Genomic DNA, 10,684 nt, shown 5'->3' with positions numbered 1-10,684 from the left:
GAAAGGGTCCTCATCCATCAGGGCGATTTAACCTTTTATACTGCTAGGATCTTGTTATTTTCTGAAAGCACTGAGTTGAACCCTTTTGAATTAGAGATGGCTTGTGTCCCAAATGACACTCTTTCCCCTATTATAGTGCACTACTTTTTGCTCAGGGCTCCGGTCCAAAGCACTGGCACCATATAGGGAATAGGGTGCGATTTGAGAGGCAGTCGTGGTGTCTGTAGAACACATGGGTGGAAAGATAGACTTGGGCTCCCAACGAGTCAGTAGAGGAATGTACTTCCTGTGAAAAACCCCCTTTTTTCTGCGGTTAGGTTGGAGAGAGACTGTTGTTATGCACTGTCATGTTGGGATGGAAGAGACGCAAAGGGAGCGTTCCAAATAGAGCCATGTGTAGTGCACTACTTTTGACCCGGGGCCCCATATATGGTGGCATTTGGGAAAGGGAACTGTTGGGAAAATGCAATGGCAACAAAATCGCGTCTACCAGCTAACGTCTCCAGTCTCTACTAACAGGCTGCAGTCTGTGATTGGATGGAGAGTGAATTATTAGAGAAAAAGAGAGAATATTACTGTAATCTTTTCCACCATTCCGACTCTCTCAGTAGCACTTGAGTCTGGGAACGAGGTTAATATTGCTGTAACTTTGATGGTTGTTTTACTGCGTGTCACTATACTATGTGTGTTTTAAAAGGTCAAGGGTCACAATATATGGTAATGCATTATTACATGTCTGTGTTAATGATCTGGCTGTGATGTTGACAGTATGTCTGGGTTTGATTGAAAAAGGTGGGCCTGAAATGCCTGCAGAAATTATACGTGTCTGTTTGCTTTATTGTCTACTGTCAATAGTTTCTCTGTTGGCCCTGGTCCAAAGTCGTACACTATAAAGGGAATAGGACCTGTGGAACTCTGACTTGTTTTCATAATCAGTTCATCCACTTTTATCCTCCTGACTGATCTCTCACCAGACCTGGGTTCAAATACGATTCAGAATCATTAAAAATACTTTATCTGAGCTTGATTGAGCATGCCTGATTTGATGGACCAATAGAATAGTCCCAAAATGGGAAACGCCATTTGGCATTCCTGGCAGGCTAGAGCCAAACTCTCCAAATATCTGAAAGATTAAAAGTAGTATTTTGATCCCAGGTCTGTGTCCCACACCACAGTCTAGACACTGATCTAGAATCAGGTCCCTGAGCCCCAGGACACTACTGCTGAATAAAGAACTCCAGGTGGAAGTTGCCCTCTAGACACTGATCTAGAATCAGGTCCCTGAGCCCCAGGACACTACTGCTGAATAAAGAACTCCAGGTGGAAGTTGCCCTCTAGACACTGATCTAGAATCAGGTCCCTGAGCCCCAGGACACTACTGCTGAATAAAGAACTCCAGGTGGAAGTTGCCTCTAGACACTGATCTAAAATCAGGTCCCTGAGCCCCAGGACACTACTGCTGAATAAAGATCTCCAGGTGGAAGTTGCCCTCTAGACACTGATCTAGAATCAGATTCTAACCTTAAGTAATAATGGGGAAAATGAAAAATGTATCTAATGGCCGAACCGAACGTGTGTGTGTGTGCTCGCATACACCCCTAAAAGACCTTCGCTTGAAAAAAATATAAATAGTACTGTTTGTCCATTTTGAGACGCCGTAGCCAGTATACACTTCCTCAAAGATAATCAGAATTAGTCTAAGATAATTTAAGAAATCTGTCATTAATTTTTTATGTTTTTGCTGCGCAATTTTACAGTGGTGGGAAAAGTACTCAATTGTCATGACTTAAGTGAAAGTAAAATACTACTTGAGTAAAAGGCTAAAAGTATTTGGTTTTAAATGTACTTCAGTATCAAAAGTACATGGAATTGCTAAAATATACTTAAATATCAAAATTAAAAATATTTTTAAATTCCTTATATTAAGCAAACCAGATGGCACAATTTTCTTGTTGTTTTAATTAAACCGATATCCATGGGCACACTCCAACATCATTCACAAACCAAGCATTTGTGTTTAGTGAGTCCGCCAGATCAGAGGCAGTAGAGATGACCAGGGATGTTCTCTTGATCTTGATAAGCACGTGAATTTTACCATTTTCCAAATGGGTGCCATTTGGGATGCATCCCATATAAATACTGTACATATCTGAGAGAGACTAAAAAGTGTGCTCATTTGCACCCAGCACAATCCCAACTGAAACCTGATGTGAGGTGAGGTGAGGTGTGGTGAGGTGAGATGAGGTGAGGGCAGGCCTGTCTTGGTTTGGACCTGTTCTACTGCTTCTGAACAACTGTTTTGGTGTCTCTAATGTTCTTCTAAGCTGTTGAAATAACAAGCTTTTCTAATCAAACTGCTTGTCTGTCATGTGCAACTTTTCCATAAGCACACAGCTCACATCGTCAAGGTAATTCTCTGTGAGGTTGTCATTTTTCTCCAGTGTGAGGATCATCAAAATCAAGACAGTGCCAATCTGATGTTACTGCTTCAACTCAGCTCATTTCTATCTGATGTTACTGCTTCAACTCAGCTCATCTCTATCTGATGTTACTTCTTCAACTCAGCCCATTTCTATCTGATGTTACTTCTTCAACTCAGCCCATTTCTATCTGATGTTACTTCTTCAACTCAGCCCATTTCTATCTGATGTTACTTCTTCAACTCAGCTCATTTCTATCTGATGTTACTTCTTCAACTCAGCTCATTTCTATCTGATGTTACTTCTTCAACTCAGCTCATTTCTATCTGATGTTACTTCTTCAACTCAGCTCATTTCTATCTGATGTTACTTCTTCAACTCAGCCCATTTCTATCTGATGTTACTTCTTCAACTCAGCCCATTTCTATCTGATGTTACTTCTTCAACTCAGCTCATTTCTATCTGATGTTACTTCTTCAACTCAGCTCATTTCTATCTGATGTTACTTCTTCAACTCAGCCCATTTCTATCTGATGTTACTTCTTCAACTCAGCTCATTTCTATCTGATGTTACTTCTTCAACTCAGCTCATTTCTATCTGATGTTACTTCTTCAACTCAGCTCATTTCTATCTGATGTTACTTCTTCAACTCAGCCCATTTCTATCTGATGTTACTTCTTCAACTCAGCTCATTTCTATCTGATGTTACTTCTTCAACTCAGCTCATTTCTATCTGATGTTACTTCTTCAACTCAGCCCATTTCTATCTGATGTTACTTCTTCAACTCAGCTCATTTCTATCTGATGTTACTGCTTCAACTCAGCTCATTTCTATCTGATGTTACTTCTTCAACTCAGCTCATTTCTATCTGATGTTACTTCTTCAACTCAGCCCATTTCTATCTGATGTTACTTCTTCAACTCAGCTCATTTCTATCTGATGTTACTTCTTCAACTCAGCCCATTTCTATCTGATGTTACTTCTTCAACTCAGCTCATTTCTATCTGATGTTACTTCTTCAACTCAGCTCATTTCTATCTGATGTTACTTCTTCAACTCAGCTCATTTATATCTGATGTTACTTCTTCAACTCAGCCCATTTCTATCTGATGTTACTTCTTCAACTCAGCCCATTTCTATCTGATGTTACTTCTTCAACTCAGCTCATTTCTATCTGATGTTACTTCTTCAACTCAGCTCATTTCTATCTGATGTTACTTCTTCAACTCAGCTCATTTCTATCTGATGTTACTTCTTCAACTCAGCTCATTTCTATCTGATGTTACTTCTTCAACTCAGCCCATTTTGTTGTCAATGCAGAAGATCATTCATTCACATTTATTCATTCACTCAGGAAGAGAGAACATTTCAACGCTGTTTATTCTGCCGCTCATCTCAACAGTCTTTCTGTTGTAGAGTTGTATGTTTTTGTTGAGAAGTTCACAGCAGCTACACCACATTTACTTAAAGGGGATTCTTTGAGCCAACATCCTGTCAGCCGGCCCATAAACACCTCTAGGGGACAATTCAGCAGGCCGTGGGGAGGGGGGTAAAACAGGCCTGTAAGCCCTTCCAGTCAATACAAGCAGAGAAGAAGAAGGGGGAAGTCAGGATGGGAGGGATGGAGGGGAGGGGGGATACAGAGGCTATTCTCCCTCTGATGTGGTCCTGTTGACAATGGGAGGAGGGCTTGACACCTTGCTCTCGGTTCTAGCAGGTAGATTGCTCCTCCTGTCCTATCCTGACCTCTCTAGTCCTGAGTGGAGACTGATGGTGGTGGGAGGCAGAGGTGGAACCAGGGCCCAATAGTGTCCTGACCTCTCCTGTCTTGAGGGGAGGAGACCTTCCCTCCGCGTCTCCCTGTCTCGCTCCCTCCCTCCCTGTCTTCTTCTCCCCTTCCCTCCCTCCCTCCTTCTCTCCTGTTTCCTTCCCTGTCTTCTCCCCCTCCCTGTCTTCTCTCGTCCCTCCCTCCCTGTCTTCTCTCCTCCCTCCCGCCCTGTCTTCTCCCCTTCCCTCCCTTCCTTTCTTCTCTGCTCCCTCCCTCCCTGTCTTCTCCTCTTCCCTCCTTCCCTGCCTTCTCTCCTCCCTCCCTCCCTCCCTCCCTCCCTGTCTTCTCCTCTTGCATCCTTCCCTGTCTTCTCTCTTCCCTCCCTCCCTGTCTTCTCCCCTTCCATACCTCCTTGTGTATTCTTGGCTGTAGGACAGACAGATCAGGGTTGTATTACTGCCTGACCTCTCGTCCTGAGGGAAGACTGAGGGAAGCAGAGTATGGCGGTCAGGGGGAGGGGATGAGGAGGGTGGATATCATGAGTTCCCCCTATCTTGGTGGTCTTCCTGACCAGAACCACAACTATCCTCAAACTATCTAACTATCCTCTGCTCTGACCTCTAGCTCCTTCCCTCCCTGTGTCTTCTCCCTCCCTCCCTCCCTGTGTCTTCATCCTCTCCCTCCCTCCCTGTGTCTTCTCCCTCCCTCCCTCCCTCCCTGTGTCTTCTCCCTCCCTCCCTGTGTCTTCATCCTCTCCCTCCCTCCCTGTGTCTTCATCCTCTCCCTCCCTCCCTGTGTCTTCTCCCTCCCTCCCTCCTTCCCTCCCTCCCTGTGTCTTCTCCCTCCCTCCCTCCCTCCCTCCCTCCCTGTGTCTTCTCCCTCCCTGTGTTTTCTCCCTCCCTCCCTCCCTCCCTGTGTCTTCTCCCTCCCTCCCTCCCTGTGTCTTCTCCCTCCCTCCCTCCCTCCCTGTGTCTTCTCCCTCCCTCCCTCCCTCCCTGTGTCTTCTCCCTCCCTCCCTCCCTCCCTGTGTCTTCTCCCTCCCTCCCTCCCTGTGTCTTCTCCCTCCCTCCCTCCCTCCCTGTGTCTTCTCCCTCCCTCCCTCCCTGTGTCTTCTCCCTCCCTCTCTCCCTGTGTCTTCTCCCTCCCTCTCTCCCTGTGTCTTCTCCCTCCCTCTCTCCCTGTGTCTTCTCCCTCCCTCCCTCCCTGTGTCTTCATCCTCTCCCTCCCTGTGTCTTCATCCTCTCCCTCCCTCCCTGTGTCTTCATCCTCTCCCTCCCTCCCTGTGTCTTCTCCCTCCCTCCCTGTGTCTTCATCCCCTCCCTCCCTCCCTGTGTCTTCATCCCCTCCCTCCCTCCCTGTGTCTTCATCCCCTCCCTCCCTCCCTGTGTCTTCATCCCCTCCCTCCCTCCCTGTGTCTTCATCCCCTCCCTCCCTCCCTGTGTCTTCATCCCCTCCCTCCCTCCCTGTGTCTTCATCCCCTCCCTCCCTCCCTGTGTCTTCTCCCTCCCTCCCTCCCTGTGTCTTCATCCTCTCCCTCCCTCCCTGTGTCTTCATCCTCTCCCTCCCTCCCTGTGTCTTCATCCTCTCCCTCCCTCCCTGTGTCTTCTCCCTCCCTCCCTGTGTCTTCGTCTTCTCCCTCCCTCCCTCCGTCTTCTCCCTCCCTCCCTGTGTCTTCTCCCTCCCTCCCTGTGTCTTCATCCTCTCCCTCCCTGTGTCTTCTCCCTCCCTCCCCGTGTCTTCTCCCTCCCTCCCTGTGTCTTCTCCCTCCCTCCCTCCGTCTTCTTGGTTGTAGGACAGACAGACCAGGGTTTTATTATGTCCTTTACACTGAGCTGCTATTTCTCACCCTGGTATGATGACCACGGCCTGACCACTGACCTCCACCCCAGCCACTGGACAATATGAGGATGCTGATGGTCTGGAGAACCTAGTCATCTCTGACAACCGTCTATGTTCAAAAAGACGCCCTTTTCCCTACGTAGTGCACTACTTTTGACCAGAGTCCTATGGGCCCATCACCACATAGTGATGGGGTGCCGTTCGGGACTCAGCCCTAGTAATCACTGACTGTAGCCTATTGTTGTCACAAGGATTTAGTCCCGAAAATGTACGATAAACTCACTTTTTGTGAAGTAAACCATTTTGAAAATGTATAAAGTAGTGGTGTTTATTTGTTATGTGTACTGTAACTGTAGTCTGACTATACCAAACATTAGGAACACCTTCCTAATGTATATTTTTTGTCTTGCCCATTCACCCTCTGAATGGCACACACACAATCCATGTCTCAATTGTCTCAAGGTTTAAAAATCCTTCTTTAACCCGTCTCCTCCCCTTCATCTACACTGATTGAATTGGATTTAACTTGTAACCTCAACAAGGGATCATAGCTTTCACCTGAATTCACCTGGTCAGTCTATATGTCATGGAAAGAGCAGGTGTTCTTAATGTTTTGTATACTCAGTAGAATCCATACAGTATTTCACTGCAAAGAGTCATTTTAGAAAAACATTTTTACAAGGTTGGTTGGAAAACAGAGCTGAGCCTGAGAGAACGAACCACCAGAATAAACCAATGGAAATGTGTCAACTCGACCTGTCAGCACAAGCAGCTCACAGATGTTGTACTGGTCTGTGTTGAACTAAGACTTGATGTTGTACTGGTCTGTGTTGAACTAACACTTGATGTTGTACTGGTCTGTGTTGAACTAAGACTTGATGTTGTACTGGTCTGTGTTGAACTAACACTTGATGTTGTACTGGTCTGTGTTGAACTAAGACTTGATGTTGTACTGGTCTGTGTTGAACTAACACTTGATGTTGTACTGGTCTGTGTTGAACTAAGACTTGATGTTGTACTGGTCTGTGTTGAACTAAGACTTGATGTTGTACTGGTCTGTGTTGAACTAACACTTGATGTTGTACTGGTCTGTGTTGAACTAAGACTTGATGTTGTACTGGTCTGTGTTGAACTAACACTTGATGTTGTACTGGTCTGTGTTGAACTAAGACTTGATGTTGTACTGGTCTGTGTTGAACTAACACTTGATGTTGTACTGGTCTGTGTTGAACTAAGACTTGATGTTGTACTGGTCTGTGTTGAACTAAGACTTGATGTTGTACTGGTCTGTGTTGAACTAACACTTGATGTTGTACTGGTCTGTGTTGAACTAAGACTTGATGTTGTACTGGTCTGTGTTGAACTAAGACTTGATGTTGTACTGGTGGTCTGTGTTGAACTAAGACTTGATGTTGTACTGGTCTGTGTTGAACTAAGACTTGATGTTGTACTGGTCTGTGTTGAACTAAGACTTGATGTTGTACTGGTCTGTGTTGAACTAACACTTGATGTTGTACTGGTCTGTGTTGAACTAAGACTTGATGTTGTACTGGTCTGTGTTGAACTAAGACTTGATGTTGTACTGGTCTGTGTTGAACTAACACTTGATGTTGTACTGGTCTGTGTTGAACTAAGACTTGATGTTGTACTGGTCTGTGTTGAACTAACACTTGATGTTGTACTGGTCTGTGTTGAACTAAGACTTGATGTTGTACTGGTCTGTGTTGAACTAACACTTGATGTTGTACTGGTCTGTGTTGAACTAAGACTTGATGTTGTACTGGTCTGTGTTGAACTAAGACTTGATGTTGTACTGGTCTGTGTTGAACTAACACTTGATGTTGTACTGGTCTGTGTTGAACTAAGACTTGATGTTGTACTGGTCTGTGTTGAACTAAGACTTGATGTTGTACTGGTCTGTGTTGAACTAACACTTGATGTTGTACTGGTCTGTGTTGAACTAACACTTGATGTTGTACTGGTCTGTGTTGAACTAAGACTTGATGTTGTACTGGTCTGTGTTGAACTAAGACTTGATGTTGTACTGGTCTGTGTTGAACTAAGACTTGATGTTGTACTGGTCTGTGTTGAACTAAGACTTGATGTTGTACTGGCCTGTGTTGAACTAACACTCGATAGCTGCTTTATTGACTGTCGTGTTTTTATCGTACCAAACATTTGTTTGTTTGTTTACATTCCCCTCAGTTGAGTCACACTGTTAATCTTTGTTGGCATGTTCCTCTTGCAGTGAGAGAGTCTGATGTGCAGCGTTTTGGCCCCGAGTGCTTCAAGTGGTCGAGTCACTTTCAAAGCCTATAGTTATTTTTCCTAGGGGTTACTGATATTTATATTTGTGGCTAATATTCTCCCCCGCCAGTCTTTTTATTAACATGAATAACACTAATATTAGCCTATAGTTTTTGTAAATACCCTACATGACCAAAAGCATGGGCATTAATATGGAGTTGGTTCCCCTCTTTGCTGCTATAACAGCCTCCACTCTTCTGGGAAGGCTTTCCACTAGAAGTTGGAACATTGCTGCAGGGACTTACTTCCATTCAGTCACAAGAGCATCAGTGAGGTTGGACACTGATGTTGGGCGATTATGCCTGGCTCGCAATCTGTGTTCCAATTCATCCCAAAGGTGTTCGATGGGGTTGAGGTCAGGGCTCTGTGCAGACCAGTCAAGTTCTTCCACACCGATCTAAATAAATCATTTCTGTATGAACCAAGCTTTGTGCTAGTTGGCATTGTCATGTTGAAACTGGAAAGGGCCTTCTCCAAACTGTTGCCAGAAAGTTGGAAGCACAGAATCCTCTAGAATGTCATTGTATGCTGTAGCGTTAAGATTTCCCTTCACTGGTACTAAGGGGCCAAGTCCGAACCATGAAAAACTGCCCCAGATATTTATTCCTCCTCCACCAAACTTTACAGTTGGCACTATGCATTCGGGTAGGTAGCGTTCTGGCATCCGCCAAACCCAGATTTGTCCGTCGGACTGCCAGATGGTGAAGCATGATTCATCACTCCAGGTAATGTGTTTGCACTGCTCCAGGGTCCAATGGCAGTGAGCTTTACAACACTCCAGACGACGTTTGGCATTGAGCGTGGTGATCTTAGGCTTGTGTGTGGCTGCTCGCCATGGAAACCCATTTCATGAAGCTCCCGACGAACAGTTCGTGTGCTGACGTTGCTTCCAAAGGCAGTTTGGAACTCTGTAGTGAGTGTTGCAACTGAGGACAGACGATTTTTACGCGCTACGTCCTTCAGCGCTCAACTATCCCGTTCTATTAGCTTGTGTGGCCTACCGTTTTGTGTGGCCTACCTGAGCCGTTGTTGCTCCTAGACATTTCCACTTCACAATAACAGCACTTGGGGCGGCAGGTAGCCTAGTGGTTAGAGCGTTGGACTTGCAACCGAAGTCCAATGGAGATTACATGGCCCTGTGCTCAATGTTATTCACCTGTCAGCAACGGGTGTGGCTGAAATATCCGAAGCCACTCATTTGAAGGAGAGTCCACATACTTTGTATACATAGTGTAGGTACACACTTATAAAAGTATATGTTGTATACAAATTATATTGGATAATTAGGATGTCAATGTATAATATTGTAACCTAGCAGTTGTAAAACCAGTATGTAGTCTAAGCTCTACTGTCGTAGCACGTTGAAGGACAATCACTGATATTTAGCTTAGGCCTAAATAATGTCTGGGCTATTTAATAGGCCTATTAGTTACCATCAGAGGTCATCCATTTTATGGGCGTGACCCAGGCATGCAGAAAGTAGCAGCTTTTCAAGTTCATGTTAGATCTTTTAAATTATACAAAAGGATTTCTAAGACAAACATTGGGTGAATGACACACCTTGTAAATAGTTACGAAGGCACCGCATGGGGTCCTGGGACTTCAGAGGGGGACAAATGGAGACGTCTCTCAGACACAATAGCAGTACCACTTCAAAGACTGTCTGGCTGCTGGAGAGAGAGAGAGAGGCAGAAGAGGAAGAGACAGCCAGGATAGAACAATCAACAGAGGAGGTCACTGATATGTTACAACTCTGGTAGGCTACTGTCGGAATGTCCCAATGGCACCTTATTCCCTATCTAGTGCACTACATTTGAGCAGGGCACCATATAGGGAATATGGTGCCATTTGGGACGTAACAATAGGCTACTGTGTGAGACTACTTTCTAGGCTACTAAAATTATGAAGTACCTGAAATGAGTTATGTATAGAGGCAGCTGGTCCAAAAACCTAAAATATAGAGGCTATACCATATACCTTCCCTGAATATTTGAAAACTGTTTAAATAATGTCTGGGCTATTACATCTATATTTTAGTCATTAGCAGAAGCTGTTATCCAAAGCGACTTGCAAATAGTACATTAATTAAATAGCCCTGACATTATTTAGGACTAAGCTAAATATCTGTGTTTGTTGCTTCAATAGTCTATTACGGTATAGTTTAACCTACTTACCGGTATTACAACTGCTAGGTTACAATATTCTACATTGATATCTTAATTATCCTATATCATTTATATACAACATATCATTTTATAAGCATGTGCTTATTTACATATATACAAAAAAAATATAGGCTATTATTTGTGTTATTATTGTTAATAAAAAAAGAGTGTGACGGAGAATAT

The 10,684-nt window shown here is 44.4% G+C and overlaps 1 protein-coding gene across 4 annotated transcripts in view; it reads left to right on the top strand.

Annotated features, from left to right (window-relative positions):
* nbeal2 (neurobeachin-like 2) overlaps positions 1 to 819 on the top strand; it is a 140,418-nt gene extending 139,599 nt beyond the window's left edge. For all 4 annotated transcript variants that reach the window (XM_036936160.1, XM_036936151.1, XM_036936146.1 and 1 more), the window contains one exon: positions 1 to 819. This exon is cut by the window's left edge and continues 1,712 nt beyond it. The gene's annotated coding sequence lies outside the window, so the exon portion shown is untranslated.
* The last annotated feature ends 9,865 nt before the right edge of the window (positions 820 to 10,684 follow it).

Source organism: Oncorhynchus mykiss, chromosome 2 (assembly GCF_013265735.2).
Source record: "Oncorhynchus mykiss isolate Arlee chromosome 2, USDA_OmykA_1.1, whole genome shotgun sequence".
NCBI classification, from domain to species: Eukaryota; Metazoa; Chordata; class Actinopteri; order Salmoniformes; family Salmonidae; genus Oncorhynchus; species Oncorhynchus mykiss.
Note: the sequence above shows the minus strand (reverse complement) of the source record. Positions and strands in the feature narration are given on the sequence as shown.